This window comes from Dioscorea cayenensis, unplaced genomic scaffold (assembly GCF_009730915.1).
Source record: "Dioscorea cayenensis subsp. rotundata cultivar TDr96_F1 unplaced genomic scaffold, TDr96_F1_v2_PseudoChromosome.rev07_lg8_w22 25.fasta BLBR01000362.1, whole genome shotgun sequence".
Classification (NCBI taxonomy): domain Eukaryota; kingdom Viridiplantae; phylum Streptophyta; class Magnoliopsida; order Dioscoreales; family Dioscoreaceae; genus Dioscorea; species Dioscorea cayenensis.
In genome coordinates, this window is record NW_024086753.1 from 1 (window position 1) to 11,608 (window position 11,608).

Below are 11,608 nucleotides of genomic sequence, written 5' to 3' on the forward strand. Positions count from 1 at the left end.
AAGAGCACGACCACCATAACTTTGGATAACTGTGTGGGTCAAAACAACCAGTTTTAAAACAACCCTTATAGTGGTACCTACAATCCGGGGTGGAGAGACCACTCAAATTTCTCTTAGAGCTAACCAAGGCAAGGACCACAAGGGTAGTTCTAGCCATCATAACCTCAACCTCCACCTCCTAAGCAGCCATCTCAAGAAGGAAAAGGGCCATTGCTTGAGACCCTCTTGGCACGATACATTCAAGCGAATGATGTCTGTTTTACGGGGCATGAAGAACTGCTGAGGGGCCGTCGCTATGTATTTTAAAGTTAGTAGATTCCATGTAAACTACCAATACAAAAAAAAGCAACAATTTAAAATTTTAGAAGAAATTAGAATACATTTAGTAGAAAAAAAATTCATTAGCAACTAGCTTGCTAAAGAAAAACCATCAAAGTATATTGGTAATATTAAACAAACAAGATTATATTAAATCTAGATTAGAAAATCATATCACTAGACATGTAACGCTTAAGACGTCAGAATTTATTAATAAAGAGCTTAGCCAATTAAAAGTAATCATAGAAAAAAATTAATATAATATAACTTGAATTAACAAAACATTAAAAAAAAGGAGAATAAAATCAATAAGAGAGGCTTGACTTTAGATAAAGAAATAGAAATGATGAATGAAAATATTATAAAGTAGCAAATGAATATTTTGAAAAACAATATATCCAATACATGCCTAGAAATTCGAAAAAATTAAAAAATTTAAGAGGCTTATTTCATAAACTTCAACATGAAATGGATAGATTACAATAAATAAAAAGGAAAATTGAGGAAATTACTTTTCTAAATACTATAGAACCATATGAAATAATGTGATATCAATTATTATGGATCTAATTACATCATGCCATGATTCATTTTATAATTTGAAATTGAACACCTAGAAAGAAAAGTTTAAATATAGCAATGAGTGAACTAGGGATGGCAACGGGTTCGGTCAGGTGCAGGTTTTGTTATACCCGAACCTGCACCGGCTACCCTGCCCCCATACCTGAACCCTAACCCGAACTTTAAGCTGATGGGTTTTTAAAACCCCATCCCACACCAGCACTAGACTGAAAATCGGATACTCGCGGAGATACCCACCTAGCCCATGACCCTATTTAAAAATATTTAAAATGAAATTAAAATACCAAGTAGAAATTAAAAATAGACATTAGAAATAGAACTTTTTCAAGATATGTTGCAAAATGCATTAAAAATGTAAAGATCTAAGAACGTATTGAGATACACAGAAAAACAAGTGGGGAAAAAATTGAAAACATAGAACATATTAAGATAAGAAAGCATCAACCTATAAGATCCAAGAAAACATAAACCACACTAATATACACGAACATAATCAATATTAACAAATCCAAATCCATAGAAGAAGAAGAAGAAGAAGAAGAAGAAGAAGAAGAAGAAGAAGAGACTCTTTTCACTGAGACTTATAAGCATAAACCTATAAGAGCCAAGAAAACATTAAACATACTTATATAAGCAAACATAGAACATATAGAACGAGAATGAACACCATAGAGTAGGCATTAATACCTATAGAACAAGAAAATAGATCAAGAATGAAATTCATACATGTCTTCATGGTCTCAATGTCACACCCTAGTTCATAGAACATTCAAAGTAAATAGACATTCAAAGTCACAAAATAATGTTAGGAGTAGGAATTAAAAATTTCAATCCAAAAGTATAGTCAAATGACCATCATTCATCATCTCTTCATAGAGATCAATTATCTTCCAAGCCATGAGTAGCTCCACTTGCTAATAATTCATCTACATAAGACAAAATAAATATTAAAATTCCAAATATGAAAACTGTATATTTTATACCAAATATCTTTAAATTTGTAAAATTTTCTTTTTACCTTCACCTTCAAAATCTTTCCCATTAAGTAAATTGAAGTCTTTCATTGCTTTAGAACTCATTCCTATATAACCCATATAAAATTTAATGAGTTAGTGATAATGAAACCATAAGTACTATACTATTAATACGTAAAATGAAACTTCAATTCAATTCAAAATAAGAGCATTTATTTGTTTAGATGATCACCATTCATCACCAAATAATCAATCATCTTCCAATCCTTGAGTAGCTCCACTTGCTAATAGTTCATCTACATTAAACAAAAGGAATTTTAGATTTGAAAAATAAAATTTATATAGTTTGCACCAAATATCATTTAATTTGTAAAATCTTCTTTTTACCTTCATCTTCTGAATCTATCTCATCAAGTAAATTGGCATAGTCTTCCTTTAGAACTCCTTCCTAAATAGGCCATATTAAATTTAATGAGTTATTGATAATAAAACATAACATATTAAAATATTAATACATAAAACATGTAAGAAAACTACTTTACCTTTATTTTCTTCACTCCATAACCAATTTCTAGCACACATCAAAGCCTCTAAAGTATGCCAATGAAGTCAATTATGATGCGGGCTTAGTATTTGACCACCAATACTAAATGCAAATTCAAGAACTACAATAGATATTGGAATGGATAATACATCTTTTGTAATTTTTTGTAGTGTTGGATATTTAACTCCATTTAACTTCCACCACATCAAAATATCGAAATCGGATGTTCTTGGTAAAATATCTTCCTCCAAATAAAGATCGAGCTCTGACTCAAGATGTGTTGTTTTTGCCCTTTTTTAACTCTTCACAAATGCATCAAAGTCATTCAAGGAATCATCAACCACAAAATTGTTGATATCTTCAAATGGAGAGCTAGTGGATTTTTTACTCTTCAACTCATAATAAAAAAACAAATCATAGCAAAGCTTTTGAATTCAATTAGCTTCATGGTAGGCATCAGCAAGATACAATTTTTGATAATAATATTCAAGTAAACTCATCTTGTATCTTGGATCCAATATTGTAGCAACTCCCATAATATCATGAATCATACTCCAATAACATTTAAACTTATCCATCATCTTTGTTGTCATTCTCTAAATCACCACTTTGGAAGAAGTAAGCTAACTTGATATTACCAAATTAATTTCACACATTGGGAAAATAAAGATTAGTAGTAGGATAATTAGTTCCAGAAAATAATTCTATAATACTATTAAAAATCTTCAACTTCTCACAAACTTCACTTGCAAATTCCCATTGTGTTGTTGTTGGCAAACAAGTGTATTTATCATCACAATGTTTTAGCCTACAAAATACGTCTTTATATGATATAGCAATGTCAAGCATTTTATAAGTCAAATTTCATCTAGTTAGACAATCCACACACAAGCTTTTAGTGTATGTCATGGGTAGTTGCTTAGCTGTTTCCTTGAATTTTTCCACTATTATAGGAGTTGCAGTCTAATAAGTTACACTGCCACGAATTTTTTCTACCCCATATTTCACTACTTCCAATCCATCCTTCACAATTAGATTTAAGATATGCGCACAACAACGCATATGAAGCAAAGAACCATCCTTTAGCAAAGGTCCAAGATACAACTTATTCTTTATCTTTTCAATCATGGAATCATTTGTGCTACAGTTATCCAAAGTTATGGTGGATAATTTGCCATCAATATTCCAATCCAATAAACACCCACCATAACGATTATGAAAAAATAATGTATAATCATAAAATAAATTTACATTTACCTTAAAATGTGTCTTTGCAAATTCCAAGAGTGATCAATATAACATGCAGCAATTGCCATATACCCCATTTTTTGATTGCTTGTTGTTCACATTTCTCATGTGAATTTCTTACTCTTCCTTCATTAGTGTCCATCAATTTTAATTCTACTGCTCAATATCATAAATAAAATTTTTCTTCATGGTGTTTTGGAGAAGAAACTGAATAGCATTGAAGTGCGAATTATCATTTTTAAACTCGAGATGATCCACTCATTGAAAGTGGATATTCATGCATAATGATTGCTCGTGAGCTGCAGGCCCTTCTTTCGCAAATTCGGATCATAAACTGTAGTTGTCATTTCTCTTGTTTACCTTTCACCATCTTAGATGTGATAAGTTTCTCGCCTTTAGCTACACCATTCATTGATGATTCATATGTAGATGCAATGTCATTCCATTCTTGATTTTCCTGCAATTTCTCAATAACCACATGAAAGCTGTCCTCTCATCAACTCGAGTCTTTTAAAATGACCATCAACAAACACTTTTAAACTTCCACTTTGTATAGTAGACTCTATACATCCTCCCAGACCTCTCTTCAATGGCATGTCCATATTTGAAAAGAACCCTTTAGGATTAGGACTCTCAACATCATTTGACTGCTGAATTCCCCAATTGATGTGATATCGATTCAACTAAAGCACCAAAAATCATCACCATCTAAAAAAAAGAATAATTAAATTTACAATTTAACTTTATATGAAAAATAACATATGAAAATTTTATAATTTTATTTAATGCCAAGTTTCACAATATGCTTACTAAATAATTAGACACATGAACCTAAGTTGGTATTGATGCCACATTTTAACATAAACCATCAACAGAAGCTTAAGATCATCAAACAAACAAACACAAGCCGATTACCTTCCTTCAAGACTCTTACTTATCGACCATGATACCGTATGCACTTTTAACAGATCATCAAGAAACCAAAACGAGAGGATTCTTCTGACCGAGAGTCGCACTAACATCACATTTTCCAACGATCCAAGAACTTGATCAGATTCCTACGCAAGCATGGCCAAAATATCACCTAACCATCCAAAAACCCACAACCTAAGGCCTTGTTTGACTGGTTTTAAAACCCGTATGTTTTATAAGCAAACTTTGAATCTGAATCAGCTAGATACTTATACGTGTCGAAAATCAAACAGCTTTTTCTCAAAACTAGCCATGACCTTCAAAAACTATTTTTAGCCTTATTTTACACCGCTTCTACATGCCTAATCCAAACATAAAATACAAAAATTAACTTACTCTCGAGAAGACTTTTTTAGACGACTCTACTAAACTAAAAAAATACTTTTTGATAAGCCAACCAAACAGCCTAAACAAAAGTTAAGCAAATTACGTTGATAATTTATTTCACTCACAAAACCTAATCAAGGCATCGGCGATTCATGAGAATCTCATTTTAAAGGTGTAGATAATAAGAAGATTTTACAAGGGTATATATACAAATATTTATTTAAAAGGACATATAGAGCTAGATCGTTTCATAGTGGTGGCGATCAATTAAATGATTGATATTTTTAGGATGACGCATGATAATAAATACTACTAATTAAAAACAATAATTATTATTATTAAATTAATGATATCGGATTCATATTTGCTTTTTGTGGCCTTTGTTGTGTCTATCTTCTTCACATTGTAAAATGGTGAAGAGAAAAGGAGTTAGAGTGTGACATGCCAATTAGTTCCAAACTAAATTATTATTTTAAAATTTATTTGATTGATTAAAATTTATTTTATTTTAAAATCTATATCTTTATAATCATTTAGATTAAAAAATTTTAGAAATTCAATTAGTTCGAAACTAAATTATTATTTCCATCATTTACTTTTACCCTAAATTTTATTTAAAAGCGATAATAATTAAGGTTAAATAAATGCTCAATCTACTAGAGATTGAAAATCAATTAGAATTCAAGGCATCATCTTTATGACTAAAAATTGAATAAGTGCAACAAAATAAGCACTGAAATCTCCAATCAAAACATTAAAAACCAAACAATGATGGTTCCTAGGCAGTAGATCTCAAATTGAAAGCAGAAACTAGTACCAAAAGGTAGGATAGATCAATTAGCCGAAACAATGCATCAAAGGAGCTTACAAAAATAGGACTCGGGATAGAATCTCACCTTCCCACTTGTGTGTGAATTCAAAAGTGAACTAGATCTTGACAGTGAGATGGGACTAAAAAGAGCAAAAGTGCAAAGAAGGAGAAGCATGAAAGGTGGAAGCTTGGAGAGACGCGATGTGGTGGAGAGAAGGTTGTTGCCATTGGAGAGAGAGGAAAAGCGGAGTTCGGGTTAGGTTTGGCCGACAGTCGTGAGAGGAGGAAAAGCTTGGAGAGATTTGAGGTAGGTTTGGTTTATCCTAACATTGAATATATATAATTGGGTATATTTGCTTGACTGGTCAGGGTCAGAGCTTTCGCTACACGGCTCCCATCGCGCTTTATATTAGGTCGGTGTTATGCGAACCCGACGAGAAACCCGGTCAAACTGGGTTTTCCAATCAAATTGGAATTCGGGTCGGGTGAGTTTTGGGATTGTGCTATCCCTAGAGAAAGTCACTTTGAAGTTACATCTAGAAATGACTAGAGGAAGGAAAAATACCGAGAGAGTTAAGAAAACTAATCAATAAGTTAAATCACAAACTAACATATTTAAAAAGCGAGTAAAAGGATAGGCGGATTATTAAAATGATACATATCACTATACTCATATAATTTCCATGGAAAAATTTCCATGGATGTTATAGAAAATTTCTTGAAAAGAGCGAGGAAAGGATTCTTAAAAAGCGTACAGTAGCAATATTAGAAAAGAAAATAATGTGTATAATGAACCACAAGTAGTAGGGAGAAAATAATCATTAGACAAAATAATGTCAGTATAATAATGTTAGCATAGACAATTAAATTATTAAGAAACTATCAGAAAGATTAATTAAAAGTGATAATGATATTGAAGAACTTACTAAAAAATTTACATATTTAAGAGTAATTAAAAAAAATCAAAATCTCCTTTTTGTAACATGGTATGAAGAAGAATTAAGGAAAAACAAAAATCTAAAAATGCAAGTAGGGTATTTTCAAAATATAACCATATATAAAAACTAAAAATGGAAAATTTAACAAAAAGGAGTAATTTATTCTAAAACTTTAGAAAAGCCTCCTAATTGGTAATAAACACTAAATTAATAAGAATAGACTTTAAAGATTTAAGTGTGAAACAATAAATAAAATAATATCATATTAGCTTATTGAATAGAATGATAAATGGGTATGGATTTGAAATTAGAGAGAAATATTTAGAAGAATTAAAAAGCACAAAAACATTTTAAGTATAGAAAATGACTTTGAAAGTTGTTAAATCTATAGATAATAATAGGAGATCTAACTCATTTTAGTTAAACGCATGTTAGAGACATTATTGCTACACTTGATAAAGCAGAGGTTAAGAGGGATCAGATATTTGGTCAAAAGCTATATAACTGTAGTACGAATGCAAGAAAAGTATTTTCGGAACTAGAATGAACCAAAAAATTATTTAGTAAATTAATAAAACCATTAGGTGATTTGATATATAAGTGATGAGTGCATTTTCATATAGTTAGTTATTTACCTCCGAGTTATATTTACTTGTCTTTTAGCATGTGTATATTTCATGTTATTACGGGTATGTTGTGTTTATTATGCGAGTTTAGGGTCCAAGCAAATAGTATTGAAATCGGAAGAGTATGGTGAAAAGAACATTATTTTTAAGTGTTCGGGTCAAAACGACCTCTATGACTGCTGGGAATGTTTTTTGCCTTATTGCTTGATTTCGGAGAGTTGAGCAGACAATGGTCAAGCGGTGTGCTCCGGGACAAGCACCGGGCAAAAGCACGCATGCTTCTCCCTGGATGCATTTCTCCGGACTTTGAAGTTCTCTCCATTCAAGCTGAAGCACACTTTCTCCCTTTCTTTTCAGCGTCGTGCTTTCAGTGAGCACGTGACGTGACGCATCGTTTTTCTCGTGCGTTCCTTCACCGGACACTTAGTCAATCTCTCCATAGTCCCAAAATATCATGGCTTAGCACGCACATGCTTACCTGTGCGTCGAGCTTGAAAAGTTCCTTTAATTGCCCGGATCTAGGTTTTGAGGGAGAGCTTGGCTGGGGTTTTCATCTCCATCTTTGGACAATAGTTGTAGGTCTAAACCGGACTTCACCATACCTTCTAAGGAGACCAAGATAGAGTTAGTGGCACATTTGAGGAATGAAGTTAGCCAACCCAAGGAGTTCCTTAAGCACAATTGAGAGGAGGGGTCATGATTTCTCATTATTTTTGTATCTCTTTCTCTTTCTCATTATATATGAACTCATTAGGGAATAACTTGTTCCAACGTGCTCGACCTATGAACCTGTTCTTAGTGTGCTTTTGATTTATTTGATTTTTAATTATTATGGGTTTTATTACGTTCTTATGTTAAATATTGTGTTGCTATAACTTGATGTGTTTAGAATTAGTAGTTGTAGTTATGAAACTTGAAGTGTATTGATGTAAATTGCCATAGTTGTGACTTTCCCGTGGGATTGCAAAACTTGACGTGTGAGAAACCGTAGTCACAATTGCAAAACTTGACATATTGGAAAAGCCATAGATACAACATTGCTGGTGAGCACATATAAGAACAACAAAATGTCCTTGATAATCATTTTGGAGCAAGTGCGTACACTAATGCACTTTGGGAATTAGTCCGCATTACTTCTCATTGATTGCACACTTGAATACAGTCCACCTATCTTTTCATCCTTCTTGATTATTTTTACTTTAGTTAATTCTCAACCAACCCATATTATTGACCGACTAAGAGATTATAGGAGAAATTAGTATTGAGAGTCTAGTCCTTGTGGTTTATGATAACCCCTACCCTTCGCATTGTATCACTGTATTACTTGATATGATCCGTGCACTTCTCTCGAGAGTATATCAATAGAACATGGAGAGATCAAGGTAATGAAAATGTTATAGGAATAGGACCAACTATTTTGTTTTACTTTAATTATTTATAAGTAAAAATACCTGTGAAGAATAAGCAAACAAACAAATTGCAGAGTTATAGCTATTTAGCAATAAGATATCATCTACCGATAGTATGAGAAACAAAACCTAGACATAAATGGATGACATATTATTAAAAAGGAAAACCCTTTAAAAAATTATGTAAAAAAGTTTAAAATTCACAAATCACATGTAAAATATAAATGTTTTATTCATTGAGAAATAAGAACATTATTGAAAAGAATTATATTAGAGATAGAGTTAAAAAGAAAGGCTAAATAACGTATCAACATTTAGAATTGCCGAAGAAGCGAATAGTAAGTGTAGTAAGTATTATTACACAGCAAATGATAGTGATATATATGTAGAGCATATTTGGAGGAGAAGATGCTAATTTTAATGAAAAAGTCACTTTTTAGAATTCAATGAAGTTTTTGGTGACATAGAACTAGTAGATACTGGATGGCTTACAATTTAGATAAAAATCTTAATCTACGTAGAAACACAAGCAAAAGATAGATAATGCTGTATATACATGAATTTATAGATCATAAAATAAATTTTAAGCAACAATGTGACATTTGTTGTAAATTCCATACTACTACAACATAGAAACACATATAATAAATGTGAGTTATCTTTTGTGTAAACTCCGTGGCAAAATAATGCTATAAATCATATAATTAGCCAAATGCTTATCGAACTATTAGCAGGCTTCAAGTACAATCAAATGGCAAAATTATAAATTGATCAATTATTAAAAAGAATAAAAGAAACTAGAAAAGAGGAAAATACAAAAGTTAAAAAGAAATTCTATGAAAATAAAGAAAAAGGAGTTGTAACTACGTGTGCTGTCGAAGAAGAAATGAGCTATGACAACATTATCCCAAAAATAATTTAGAAATAATAACTTCTCTTAAATTTAAAATTGTATTTTTGAACTTTAAAGAGAAGCTATAAAGTTAATTTAAAAAGGTATTATAGACACAAGAGGTAGCACTGTTGCCTATCTCCGTGTTTAATTCCTGCGAAAATATATAGAAATCAGCTTTTATACAAAATAGAAGTTAAAGATGCTCTCAGTAAAAATAATAATATTATCTAATTGATTACGGCAATAACATTTAACAATATCAAATACACGCTACCTTGTTTGGGTAAAACAAGCGTTAGGAAAGTCAAATGGCTTGAGACTTTTAATAGTAATGAATTTCATAGCCTGATGGAGCTCTCTATTGTTGGTAGAAAATTCACATGGACAAATAGACAAAGGGCGTCATATATAGTGAGTTGGATCGCTTTCTAGTTAACCCATAATGGGTGTCCCGCTTACACAGGTGCAAAATGGTATAAATATCGAAATGAATTCATCTTTTATTTTTATTTTCCGCCCTTTTCAGTGCTCTCTAATATAAAATAAACCGTCTTTTTGACTGCTATTTGCTAGGTCCTTTCAGTTATAAAATCGCCCTTTTGGTTCTCATATTTACACATTTTCATCCTTTTTGGTCCCTCCAATTCATCAACTGGAAGGACCAAGGCGCACATGCATCAGTGAGACCAAAAAGCAAATATGTGTAATCACGAGGACCAAAAGCTGATTTTATATTGGAGGCTGGCTTGTTGAGAAGCGTGAAAAATAGGGACCATTTTTGATATTTTGACCCACCAAAATTGTCTATCTAGGCTTGGCTCGATCATGAGTTTTGTTCGATTGGAATTAGGAGGATATACTTCAAGGCACCTTGTTTTAGATTTGAACTAGCATGCTATGTAGAAGGCTTTAGTGAATTAATTGAAATCTTGGTGAAGCAGTGACACCGGTTGGATGTAGTGCCTTTGTGATTACAGAAAGACATGTTCCATCTTAAGAGTTGGCTATGCATTAGGCAAAATATAGTTTTTCGTGCTATCAAACTAAGAAAGCTAGCCCTCCTTTATGACACGCAAACTAGTGATATAACTAAAGAGTCTTGATATGCTCTATTTGAGGGAGATTAGCAGTGAATCTTATCTTAAATTGACCTTGACTCCTTGTTGAAACAAGAAGAACAATGTTGGAAGCAGCGATCTAGAACAACTTGGCTTAATGGAAAGTTGCATTTACCTCTGGGTGCCATAGCAGATCACGCGTTCCCGCATCAAGGATGACAGCCATACTATTGAAGATAATGAGGAGATTGGGAAGGACACATCTATGAGTCGAACCTCCACAAATCTTCACACTAATTTTTACAATGAATCTACAAATTTAGAAAAGGTTCAATTAGGGCAAGCACTTCGTGAATGCGAAGAGGAGAACACAAAAATCCTTGAACTCATATAATCCTTATCAACTTATTCCTCCAAAAATCTTATCTAAGATCCTTACTTCCCAACTCTGATGTGTCCTAAACTCCCTAGATTGACATTTTGAGGAAATGCACCTTATTAGGGATCGATATGTCGACAGGGCAATATTGCCTCGGAGAAAGAACAATAGTTTTAAGAGTCTAGCTCTCGGGACATATCGCATTAAGGTTGACTTTTCCTTTGAAGTATTTAACATAGTGTGTGTAATTGAGTGACTTTGACATATCATCATGCAGTGCTCGACCTCTAGTTGAATGGGTCAAGTCCATTCTTATCTATTGAAAGTAATATTCTACTAGTTAAATTTTAGGAACAGTGTCCTTACGAAGTATGTCTGATGGATCCGTCATATTGACTGGCTAGTGCCATAGAAGATCTTGGAGTCATAAAACTAATCTGGCTTCGCTTTGAGGGTGTAGCAGGATGATGATCAACTTTCAAAAACTAAACTCTACTTGATAAATGCTTTGGACAACTTTTACCAAT

At 32.4% G+C, this 11,608-nt stretch overlaps 1 long non-coding RNA gene across 1 annotated transcript; it reads right to left on the reverse strand.

The window, feature by feature from the left end:
* Positions 1–1,918: 1,918 nt before the first annotated feature.
* On the reverse strand, positions 1,919–2,308 carry LOC120254136. The gene is made up of 3 exons (XR_005534536.1): positions 2,262–2,308; positions 2,107–2,170; positions 1,919–1,981 (listed from the first exon to the last, which is right to left on the reverse strand). It is a non-coding gene; the product is annotated as an uncharacterized LOC120254136 (long non-coding RNA).
* Between the last annotated feature and the right edge of the window lie 9,300 nt (positions 2,309–11,608).